Source organism: Molothrus aeneus, chromosome 27 (assembly GCF_037042795.1).
Source record: "Molothrus aeneus isolate 106 chromosome 27, BPBGC_Maene_1.0, whole genome shotgun sequence".
Classification (NCBI taxonomy): domain Eukaryota; kingdom Metazoa; phylum Chordata; class Aves; order Passeriformes; family Icteridae; genus Molothrus; species Molothrus aeneus.
This window is the reverse complement of record NC_089672.1, coordinates 2,703,119-2,714,539: the sequence shown is the minus strand read 5'-3', so window position 1 is coordinate 2,714,539 and position 11,421 is coordinate 2,703,119. Positions and strand designations below refer to the sequence as shown.

Sequence of the window (11,421 nt, the reverse complement as noted above, 5' to 3'; positions counted from 1 at the left end):
AAAATACCTTAACCTGGGAATATACAGACAGCCCTTGATACCCATGAGCATGGAGCCATGCTCTGTATGGTCTTGGGAATTCTGAGGGCATTTAGTGTGAGTGATTCTCCTCTGGACAACCCTATGGAGATCTGTGACCTGGAGTTGGGGAGCCAGCTGTTGAAATGAGAGTGTGGCTCAGCATGGCTTGTCCATCATAAATACACAGGGACTGTACATGAGTTATGGCAACTTTCACCTTGTTTCCAGCCCTTCCATAAGGAATCTGTGTTCTGTCTTGTGAACGTTCAGGAGAAAAACTCCAAGGTGGCAGAGGCACTGGTTTGTGTTTGGGACTCTGTGACATTTCCTTTGGCTCTTGGCTGCCCAGGCTGCAGAGCAGCACAGCTTGTTTTGTAATGTTCCCTTTGCAGTGGCTTGAACCGAGGCTGAACAATCGGGCAAAGTTCTGAAGATGTCTGTTAAAATTAATGGCCTGTCTGTGGTGAGAGATGGGCTGGGACTTGTGGTGTGACAGCTGATGGCCTGAGAGTGCCTATATTTGGCTGATGCTGAGCTGAAACCTTTGCGAGGTGCTGCTGAGCTGGTAGCTGATATCAGCAGCTCCTGTTACTGCAGCCCGGAGCAGTGTGTGGGCTCCTGACTGGTCCCTGACAGAGCTCTGGGACAGCAAGCTCCGTGGCCACGGCAAGCCAGAGCAGCAGGCCCACTTTTCAGAAGCGTGAGCAGCTCTGTCAGGCTCAGCCTGAGCCGTGGCTGCTGCCAGGATGTGAGGGCCTTGGCAGCGCCTCTTGTTTTCTCCTCGTGGGCTCACATTTGACCATCCCCGCGCCTTGGCCCCCGGCCAGCCCTCGGCCCATCGCTGGTCAGGTGCTGCTCTTGCTGTTGTTGTCTCCGTGGTATTTTTAACTGCAGCACCACCACGTGGTCCAAGGCAAAACGGGCTCGTGGAAAACACAGGAAAAGATGGTGCTTAGAGCAAGGGATAAGCTGAAGGGGGAGGAAGGATGGGAGAATGATTGCAAGCCTGAGATCTTTTCACTGCCCAGTAGACACAAAAGGTCTGGTGACTTCCATGGCTGTGATAAGCTGGGGGAGTGAGAGCTCTTCCTATTAGAGATACTAACAGTAGGAGGAATTCTGCATTTAAGTCAGAACAAAAAACCATTGTTCTGCTAGAAACATGTGTTGAGCTGTGAAGGAAGTGGGCAGCTCGGATAGCCTGGTACATGGTAACTCATTTCTCTCTCCCACTGATTCCTCCCATCTATCCTCACCCCACACACGCAGAGTCTCCCAGGGGAGAAGAAGGCTGTGCTGTGTGTTCAGAGTAGCGATTCAGGAGAGTCTCTGCAGCTCACAGATGTGCAGTTAGGAGCCTGGTAGGGATGAAAAACAAAAAGAAATGATTGCAGTCATAGGGATCTCAACAACAGTGGCCACCCAAACTCTGCCGTTACATAAACTATGAGCTGTGAGTCCTGAGGTTTATTGTCCACCTGGAAATGAAAAAGCTCCTCTTGAGCCTTTGCTATCACGGGTGGAGAAGGTTCTGTGCCTAAATTAATCCTCTGTTATAAACACGCTTCCAGAGTTTATGCAACAAGAGTTAGACGAGTCCCAGGGAAGCCCTGACAGGAGGAGAGCTCTCCAAGCAGGCTGTGCCATGGAGGGGAGCCAGGGATATGCTGTGCAATACAGATGGAAGGAGGATTGCTTCCCTTGAGCTTGAGCACTGGGGTGGAGGTGGGACTTCTACATCTCTAGATGAGAATCAATCTCTATTACTTCATGGGAAAGACAGAGCCCAGGCCCCCACAGGGGTGACAGATTGACCATCCTCTTCCAAGGAAACATATATAGCTGTGAGCAGAGTCTGGCAGGCTTCAGCAAACTCCTTTAAGAGAAGGTGCTCAGTTTAATGAATCTTCCTGAACAATACAGGCTGTGCTAGACTGTCCACCTGTCCTAGGCTGACCCTTGCTGGCTGCTCCTGTGCACTGGCTGATCTCTAACTGGTTGCTGTAACAACTGGTGTCCAGGATTTATTTAAGGCACATTGTGAAAGAGGTTTGGAAAACCATTTCCTTTCTCACAACGAGAAAGGGAGAGGACACAGATTTCTGCAGTTTGTCAGGCAAACATCCTCCACCCATGGCCAAGGAAAGGCCTGAAATTTGGGGTGAAATTCACCTTTCACTTGGCACTTTGCCTGCAGGGATTTGCTTTTGGATTCCCAATGCAGTACCAATAAGTTAATAGGTGAAGGATAGTTCTGGCTTATGGTAAGGAGGAATCACTTGATTTTCTATCCTGAAATTTCTGTTCACAGCCCGCACAGAGTCCTGAGAAATCTGAAAAGCAGCAGACAACCTGGAACTTTGCATTTCCGTAGAGAGGCACAGCTGCCAAAAATCTTCTGGTTTTGGGGGAAAAGGAGCTTTGGCTGCCGTGACATGATGACAGTGATAAATGGACTGGGAGTCCCACTTGGAATAAACTATTACTGACAGGAGTCCAAATAAACAGAGACAAAACCAGAGAGGCCGTGGGTTAAGGTGGTTCTGAGCCAATGGAGCAGGATCTGAAGCAAATGTGAAAGCGGCTGCAGCACTGGTTGCAGAGGAAACACTGACTGAGCTGAGTGTCCTGACACAGAGCTGGCTCAGCCAGCTCCTGAGGGCTTAGAAAAAGGAAACCAAAGTACATCCTCTTCTCAGTGCTTCTCCTTTTCTGCTTTTCACTTTCTTTTTCTTTCTGGGCAGTAGTACCTTGATCTGGAACATCTCCAAATGCTGCTCTTTCCATTCCCTGATAAAACCTCAAGATCTTGTACACTTTGGCTGACAAATGCATAAGGACAGTAATCAGTCTGAGACACATTCAGCAAGAAATCTTTTGCTTTTACAGAATTACACAGGATTAGACAGCTGGTACCCTTCTCTTCTTTGCAATCCAAACCTAGCTCTAAGCTACAGAATCTTGGAGCTGGTTGCTGTGCCAGATTTTGCACTGATTTTGTGGCGATGCCCTGAGGCTGCACAAGCACAGCACATTCTCTCCATGACAGCTGCAGTTGGGCAATCTGCAATGCTTTACTTTTATATTACAGCAAAGCACGAAGTTTGAAGTGCCCAAGGATTAATCAGTCACCAAGTGACAGCCAGCTGTTTACTCCCAAACTGCTTTGTGTAATGATCATTTCTCTGTAGTGGTGACAGGCCCCAATAAACAACTGGGACTGCAGTGTACTCAGTCCTGTAGAGAAGCAGCACAAAAGGGAACATTTTGGAAAAGCTTGAAACTACGAGACGAACATAAAAATAAAATTGATTAAACAGGTGGCAAGGTGGGAACCAGAGATCACATTGGCCCCATGGCAGGATTTCATCACATCTCCAGCCCAAAAAGTGTCAGGTTCTTTCAAAGCAGTATGGGGAAAGCTGCAGGGTGGATTTTGGGAGGGAAGTTTGTTTTGTAATCGTGTATATTGTGTTTTCAAGCTCAACAGGCAAGTAGGATATGTGTGATTTAAAATATGACAAACTTTCGATCAGTATTGTAAATCCTCAGAGTGAAATTGGGAGGGGAAGTTGGGTGGTGAGCTCTTCCCAGTTTTCCTGCCTGTGCTGAGTATTCCAGCAGCCCCATGCTAGTACATCAAACCTTATTGGTGTCAGGGAAAAGGTGTTTTTTCCAGCAAGCAGTTTGGTTCTATGAGTCAGTGCATGGATCTCCTGCTAGGGAAGATAATTCCCCTTTCCTCTCATCATTTGTCTGTGCAGGGGCCTGGGCAGGCACTGGCTGTTAAGAGGCAGATAGGGAAGCCAGCACCTGCCAACCCTCTGGGCACTGCAGCCTTGCCTTGGCAGGGTGTTCATAAACACTCCAGCACATTGGGATGGCAAATCCCACCGGGCTTTTAATAACAAATTATTTATTTCAAGGCGCAGGCGATGTGCAAAAACATATGACATGCCATGCTGAAGGTGTCACTGGGGTGCCACATCCCATCTATTAGAGGCCTCTTTAGCCTGGGAGGAATTGTGTGTCCTTCCTGAGGGGAAAGTGTGGGCTAATGGTGGCCATGTGTCCTCCCTGAGGGGAAAACACAGGTTGGGGGGGGCCATGTGTCTTCCCTCAGAGAACTTATGGTTTCTGGGCAGCCGTGTGTCCTCCCTGAGGGGAAAGTGCTGGCTGAGAATGCTCATGGTGTCCCTGAGGGGGACATGCAGGTTGGTGGCCCTGTGCCCTTCCTGAGGGACTATGGGTGGCCATGCCGTGCAGGAGGAAGGAGCAGGCAATGGATGGTCAGATGAAGCACAGGCTGAGGATGCTCATGCCCTCTGTGAGGGAGACGTGTGTTGGGGGCCCTGTGCCCTCCCTGCAGGAGAAAGGAGCAGGCTATGGGTGGCCATGTGCTCTCCCTGAAGGAAAGTGAGGCTTGTGGGTGGCTCTGCTTCCCCTGATGGACAGTGTGGGGCTGGAAGGACTGCGTGCCCTCCATGAGGGAAAAGGGCAGGTCAAGGGAGACATGTGCCCTCCCTGAGGGGAAAGCAAGAGCTGTGAGAGGCTCTGCCCTTCCTGAGGGGCAGGAGCAGCTGGAGTGGGTGTCTCCTCCATGAGGGGAATGAGGCAGTCAAAAGATGGCATGGAGGGCCCCGCTCCACCCTGAGGAATGCCCTCCCTCATGGAAGGCGGAGGCTGTGGGTAGTCCTACCCTTCCCGAAGGAAAACGCACGCTAAGGGTGGCCATGTGCCCGTCCTGAGGGGAAAGTGTGGGTCAGGGCTGCATGTGCTCTTCGTGAGGGAAGGAGCAGGCTAAGGGTGGCCATGTGCCCATCCTGAGGGGAAAGTGTGGGTCAGGGCTGTATGTGCTCTTCGTGAGGGAAGGAGCAGGCTAAGGGTGGCCGTGTGCTCTTCGTAAGGGAAGGAGCAGGCTAAGGGTGGCCATGTGCTCTCCGTGGGGAGCACGCATGGGCTGCGGGTGCTCATGGTGTCCCTGAGGGGAAAACACGGATAGTGTGCCCTCCTTAAGAGAAGCTTGTGGACTAGGGATGCTCATGCCCTCCCTGAGGGGCAAGAGCGGAATATGGATGACTAGTGCCTTCCTTGAGGAAAAAGTGCAGGATTAAGGGTGTCCATGTGCCCTCCGAGAGGAAAACACGGGTTGAGGGTGTCCGTGTGCCATCCCTGAGAGGAAAACACGGGTTAAGGATGTCCGTGTGCCATCCCTGAGAGGAAAACACGGGTTAAGGGTGTCTGTGTGCCATCCCTGAGAGGAAAACAAGGGTTAAGGGTGTCCGTGTGCCATCCCTGAGAGGAAAACAAGGGTTAAGGGTGTCCGTGTGCCATCCCTGAGAGGAAAACACGGGTTAAGGATGTCCGTGTGCCATCCCTGAGAGGAAAACACGGGTTAAGGGTGTCTGTGTGCCATCCCTGAGAGGAACGTGCGGGCTGCGGCTGCTCTCCCTGAGGGGAAAGCGCGGGTTAATGGTGTCCGTGTGCGCTCCCTGAGGGGCAGGCACGGCCCCAGGCTGCCCCTGCGCTGTCCCTGAGGGGCCGGGACCCTGCCCGGCCGTGCCGCGGCGCGCAGGCGCACCCTCATTCCCATTTTTCCTTCCGGGACACGGGGGCGTTTCCTGTTGCTGTGGCGGCGGCTCCCGGGACCGAGAGGGAACCGGCGGCTCCCCGGGGAGTCCGGTAAGAGACCGGGCTGTCAGCGTGCCCACCGGCCCCTGGCTCTGCTCTCCCCGGCCCCAGCGAGCCCCCGAGCACCGGCAGCCCCTCTCCGGGGCCGCGGCGCGGGGACCGCCCGGCCCCGGTCCCTGTGCGGACAGGGGGGCTCAAAGGGCTCCAAGGGGTCCCGGCGTTTGGCCGGGGCAGCGGCTTGACCTTCGCTTTGCCCCAGTCCCGCAGGTTTACAGCAGTCCCGACCTGTGCAGCTCAAGGCTTCAGCTGCAGGACGGGACGCAGCTTGAAAGATGCAGTGTTTATGGTAGAAAGCTCTTTCGAGGGCTACGGAAGGAGTGAAAAATGTTGCTGTGTGCGGTAGGGAGGCGAGCGGCTGTAGCCTGAGTGAAACCGGCTCTCTTTATGGCACAGCTTGAGTCTGAGCATCCTTGTGATCATTATATCCCGCACCTCTCGGTTATTACACACATTGTGTGTACTGGTGCTGCAGCGGCGAGAAAAGTCTGGGATTTGCGTGAAGAGACTTTAAATGTATTAGGGGAAAAGGGGTGAGAACTTCCGTTTGTCCACAATTGCGGAGACTGACCCATTTTAAATATTCCGCATCTCTGGCTCCTTGGGGAGAGGAGCGGGAGATGGTATCAGCTTAGCTTTTGTGTGCTGAAAGGAAACGCCAGCAGGAGCTAGGAGTGGTGATGGATTTTGGAGGAGGAGCAGGGAAACAGGCAGTGATTCGATCAAACAGCTTTCTGAATGTTTCTGCTGCTGTGTTTGGTTTTGCTGCTCTAATAAATAAGCATAATTTCTGAATATTATTTGAAGATTTGGTGTATTACCAAGAGAAAAAAAGGGCTTAGTTGCTTTTCACTCCCCTCTTAAGAGAGTTTTATGGCAGGCTTGTTTATTTGGCCCTTTTTGTTTAATTTTATAAAGGTAATAGTTTTTCTTTGGCAGGGTAAAATAAAAGAAAGCTGTGAAACACGGCTCTCAGACAGGAGCCATCGGACATTGTGTGTTGTAGTTCCACCTACTGTTTACCTATGAAATATTTTAAATACCTTTTATGATTGTCATAGTTGCTGCTTCAGTTCTGTAGCGTAGACTGGGGGAAGGGTTCAGCGCGAGACAATTGAATTGAGACTCCTCTTTCTTTTAGTATAACATGCACATTTTACTTGGCAATGTTTAAAAACCAGAAGTATCAGTTGTTTATGTGTTTCTGTGCCTAAAGAAAACCCTTTGGCCACCAGAATTTGCACTTCTGGGAATCACAGAACCCCTCTCTCTGCTTCATCCAACTGATATTTTGACAATAAAACCAGGATACAGTGAGCAAGTAATTATAGGTTGTTTTGGAGACAAAGAGGAATGCTCTAACAGGGAGGCTGAAACTTGATAATTTAGTGCTGTTGCTCTCTGGTGTGGACTGTCTCTGTTTCAGAATGTGAAGTATCTCATCTCCCTGTACCCTTCCAGTTTTTGGTTTCTGCCTCTGCGTAATTAGACAAGTGAGAAAACGAGTAAACACCGACCACTGGAGCCACCAGGACAAAGTTAAATCTGCTCCAAGTTCCTCAGGGTACCTGACCTGGATTTACCCAATACAGAAACTTCCTTGTGCTCCCCTGAAACTCCTCCTCTTTCCTGAGAAGTTTTATCACAGTCACTCTGCATTTTCTGGAATGCTGTGGTGGTTTGTGTTGTTTCTTGGCCGTTGTGTTGTGCATCTCTGTTTATAAATGCAGAGATTATTATGTTCAGTGTTAATCATTCCTATCAGGGTTGTTTCCTTTGTCAGTTCAAGAGGGAGGAGTTCCCTGTGTGGAGTAAGGGTGAGGAAGGAGGGAAAAGATTCTTTTTGATCCCCAAAGCATTAGACAGTTAAAAAGAGAAAAAAAAAATTAAAATTACTAATTTCACAAGGAAGCTATTGTGTCCTTGGCTGTTTTCAGCTGATTTGATTTCATAGGTGGTGAATATCCTTGAACTCCTTGTATCATTGGAAGCACTGTTAAAGTCTGTCCCTGTTTGAACTTAGCTGCTTTAAAGTGGTTTGTTTTTAATCTGTCATTTAAAAAATAAACAAAAAAAATCTTTGAGATAAAGAAAGTCAATAGATGAATTTTAGATTAATCACAGCATTTTTGTCTGTGAGTTGTTGTTTGCAAATGGTCTTTTGAGAGTTATTTTATTGGGCAGTACCGTTCCAGACCAAAGGTCAGGGTCATAGTGCTCATAATGTCTGCTGAGTCATAGATTTGCCCTGGAATCTGATTCTGGAAGACATTTATAGGACATTGGCAGTGTCTGATCCCCTGGAAGGTATTCCTGCTGGGGGAAAAAATGGAAAAAATGTCTTTGCCTGCCCCTTCCCAGCCAGGTTTGTTCCCCTCTCCTACTGTGAATATGGTGATGCTTTTGGGTGTTGTAATGCTGTCCCATAAAATGCTCCTAGGCTGTAAATTACTTTCTATGAGCCATTGGGAAAACATCTCATTAATAAGGGAAATGTTTTTTATTATACCAGATTATGAATTCATTACCCTCAGCCATGAACATGATCTTTTCTGATGTTTATGAGCCTTTTAGTCTTAAATATTTCTTTTCTGGTTGGTCCTTGCTTTAGTCACTCATTAGGTCATCTTTGGAACAGGCCCCTGCAAAATGCTTCAAGTGAGTGACAGTCCCTGTAGTAAGCAGATCTGGGATAATGGGATGCTCCCAAAATTCTCAGCCTCCATTCCAAACCTGCTGATTAAAGCCCAGGAACAAACCTGGTGGGTTTGCTGAGTTTCCTGCCGTGTGCTTCAGGTGTAGCAGTGGTGCTCCTGTCCCCATCCAGTCAAGGTGACCCAAATCCTTGGGCCCTTTCAGGGTGTTGGCAGCACTGGCCAGAGCTGCAGCCCTTCTGCACAGTCTGTCTGTCTCAAGATGAAATCTTTGGAGGGTCTGGTTTTCCCTGCAAATTCATCTTCCTGCTGTTCAGTGAGTGATGGAGGGAGGAGAAGGCAAAGGAAGAGCCTGGCTGCAGTCCTGAGTTTTTTTCTCTGCCTTTTTCAGGAATATCTTCTGTGCCTCTCCCATTTGGGAAGAGCTTGCTGACAGAACTGTTCTTTTTTTTTCTTGATCTGAATAAGACCAAATGCTACTGATGGTAAATGCAAAAATATTTTTTTTGTTGTTATTTTGAGTTTACTGATGCTGCTTTACTCTGGATGACTTGCAAAGATATAAATCTGGTATTTCTGTTCACCTGTTTGTTAGAGATCTGTTATTTCTCTACACCTGTAAACAACCCTTCATGGGTATTTTTGCACTTACTTCCATGTGTGCAGGTTCCTGTCCCTTCTTTGCTGTCCCCTGTCCCTCATTCTTCTCTTTGCTGTTTTTTTCACCCCTGCAGTTCTCTGATACCATTTTCAGAGAGGCTTAATAAGAATGCAAAGTAATAATCATGAATGCAAAGTAATAATAATAATAAATGCAGAAATCTTACATGCATTAAAAGGAAACCACAGCCACTGGTATTCAGAAGCTCCTTCTCATCCTGAAATAGAGTGGCCTCCCTTCAGCACTGCAGAAATGTTGAATAGAAGCTGGAGCATGCTTTAGAAAATGAAGTATGCTTATAAAACAGTCTTCTGGCAGGTTTCAGATTTCTCTCATGTGGGCAAAAATAATGCCACTTTGAAATCACTAAATAAGTGCATTTCAAATAGTCTCATGGAGAATCAGGCCCCTGGATTCAGCTGCAGTTTCCTGCAGCCTTTCTGTAGCATTTTCCTGTTTTCTACTATGTTCTCCACTGTTGTGTAAAGAACCTTTCAGCAGTGGAGGGAAGTCATACACAGCACTATTAGATATGTCAGCTGATTAAGTGAAAAATGCCTACTGAGAGTGCCACAAGCTGTTATCTTTACCAGAGCAAGGGCATGATTTTAAAATTGAAATTTGTTTTTAAGTGAGATCCCTGTTACAGTTACCTTAACAAGGAACCCAAGCTTTTCAAGTGGAATTGGTCCTACTAATCATTAATAGGAAAACAATTACTGAATGCAATCACTGAAAATGGGTAAATGTTGGGCAATATGAATATCTAGTTACAATTTGATGTTTCTAGATGATTATAGTACAGAATTCTAGATGAGTTATGTGGATTTCATGGCTGTGTGGGAAGGCAGTGGCTGTAGGAACCTGGGGCATCCATGGGGCTGCCAGTTGTGCCCTGAGGGGAACCCATCTGTGAGCAGCCCTTGAAGCCAAGCCAGCCTGACGTCATGGAGAATTTTCTCTGTTTCCTTTTGTGTGGTGATTTTTGTCCTACAGTTCGTTTCTTTGTCTCAGGAGAAAAGGGATTTCCATTGTCAACTCCTTGTTTGTTGTTGAGGCATGTCTTTTTACAAGCTCTGCGTTCCCTCGTAGTAGGTGGAGGCCTTATCATTGCTGAAATAATGAAATATTTGTTATTCTCGACACAGTTTTAATAAGTGATCATTTTGATCCATTTTTCTCCTGCATTTGCAGAGGCACATACAGTTGAAATTAGATCTGGTGCCTTTTGGTTTGTGGCGTGGGGTGTGGTGGCAGTAGGAATATCCCAAATAAGAGAAGTTGTGGGAGGTGGTAGTTTTTGTGGAGGTTTTTGTTTGTGTGTGTGGCAGGCACTTGGGAGCAGAACTCTGCACTTCATTTCCCACACTTGGGGAAGTTGTGTAACACGTGAGCATCTTGCAGGTCTGTGCACTCAGTTTTGGTTTTATATCTTGATTAATTTATTTCTGTTTAAAGCCAAGTAGGTATTTTGGTCCTGTTCTCTGGCTTTTGCTGAAATTATGGAAAACACAAGTGAGCATCTCTCTAGGTTAGCCAGGAGCCTTAAAGCAGATCCCCAGTCCTGGTGCCAGGCAGGGGTGGTTCTGAAGGGACTTTTAAATTTTTTTGCCTCTGTGCTTTAAACATAAACTGGCTTTTATCTAGCAGATATGATGTTCATCTTTCCAGTTTTGTTCTATTTCTCTTTAAAAGAGAACTAGAACAAAACTGAAAAGATGAACACCATGTGTCTGGAAAAGGCAAATCTGGAAAAGGCAAATCCTGGTGCCCTTTACTGAGTTGTTGATGTCTGGAAAAGGCAAATCTGGAAAAGGCAAATCCTGGTGCCATTTACTGAGTTGTTGGTGTCTGGAAAAGGCAAATCCTGGTGCCCTTTACTGAGTTGTTGATGTCTGGAAAAGGCAAATCCTGGTGTCCTTTACTGAGTTGGTGTCTGGAAAAGGCAAATCTGGAAAAGGCAAATCCTGGTGTCCTTTACTGAGTTGGTGTCTGGAAAAGGCAAATCCTGGTGTCCTTTACTGAGTTGTTGATGTCTGGAAAAGGCAAATCCTGGTATCCTTTACTGAGTTGGTGTCTGGAAAAGGCAAATCCTGGTGTCCTTTACTGAGTTGTTGATGTCTGGAAAAGGCAAATCCTGGTGCCCTTTACTGAGTTGTTGATGTCTGGAAAAGGCAAATCTGGAAAAGGCAAATCCTGGTGTCCTTTACTGAGTTGTTGGTGTCTGGAAAAGGCAAATCCTGGTATCCTTTACTGAGTTGGTGTCTGGAAAAGGCAAATCCTGGTGTCTGGAAAAGGCAAATCTGGAAAAGGCAAATCCTGGTGTCCTTTACTGAGTTGGTGTCTGGAAAAGGCAAATCTGGAAAAGGCAAATCCTGGTGCCCTTTACTGAGTTGT

At 47.6% G+C, this 11,421-nt stretch overlaps 1 protein-coding gene across 2 annotated transcripts in view; it reads left to right on the top strand.

Annotated features, from left to right (window-relative positions):
* Positions 1-5,640: 5,640 nt before the first annotated feature.
* ARHGEF18 (Rho/Rac guanine nucleotide exchange factor 18) overlaps positions 5,641-11,421 on the top strand; it is a 31,587-nt gene continuing 25,806 nt past the window's right edge. For both annotated transcript variants that reach the window (XM_066566248.1, XM_066566247.1), the window contains exon 1: positions 5,641-5,703. The gene's annotated coding sequence lies outside the window, so the exon portion shown is untranslated. The remainder of the gene's footprint in view (positions 5,704-11,421) is intronic.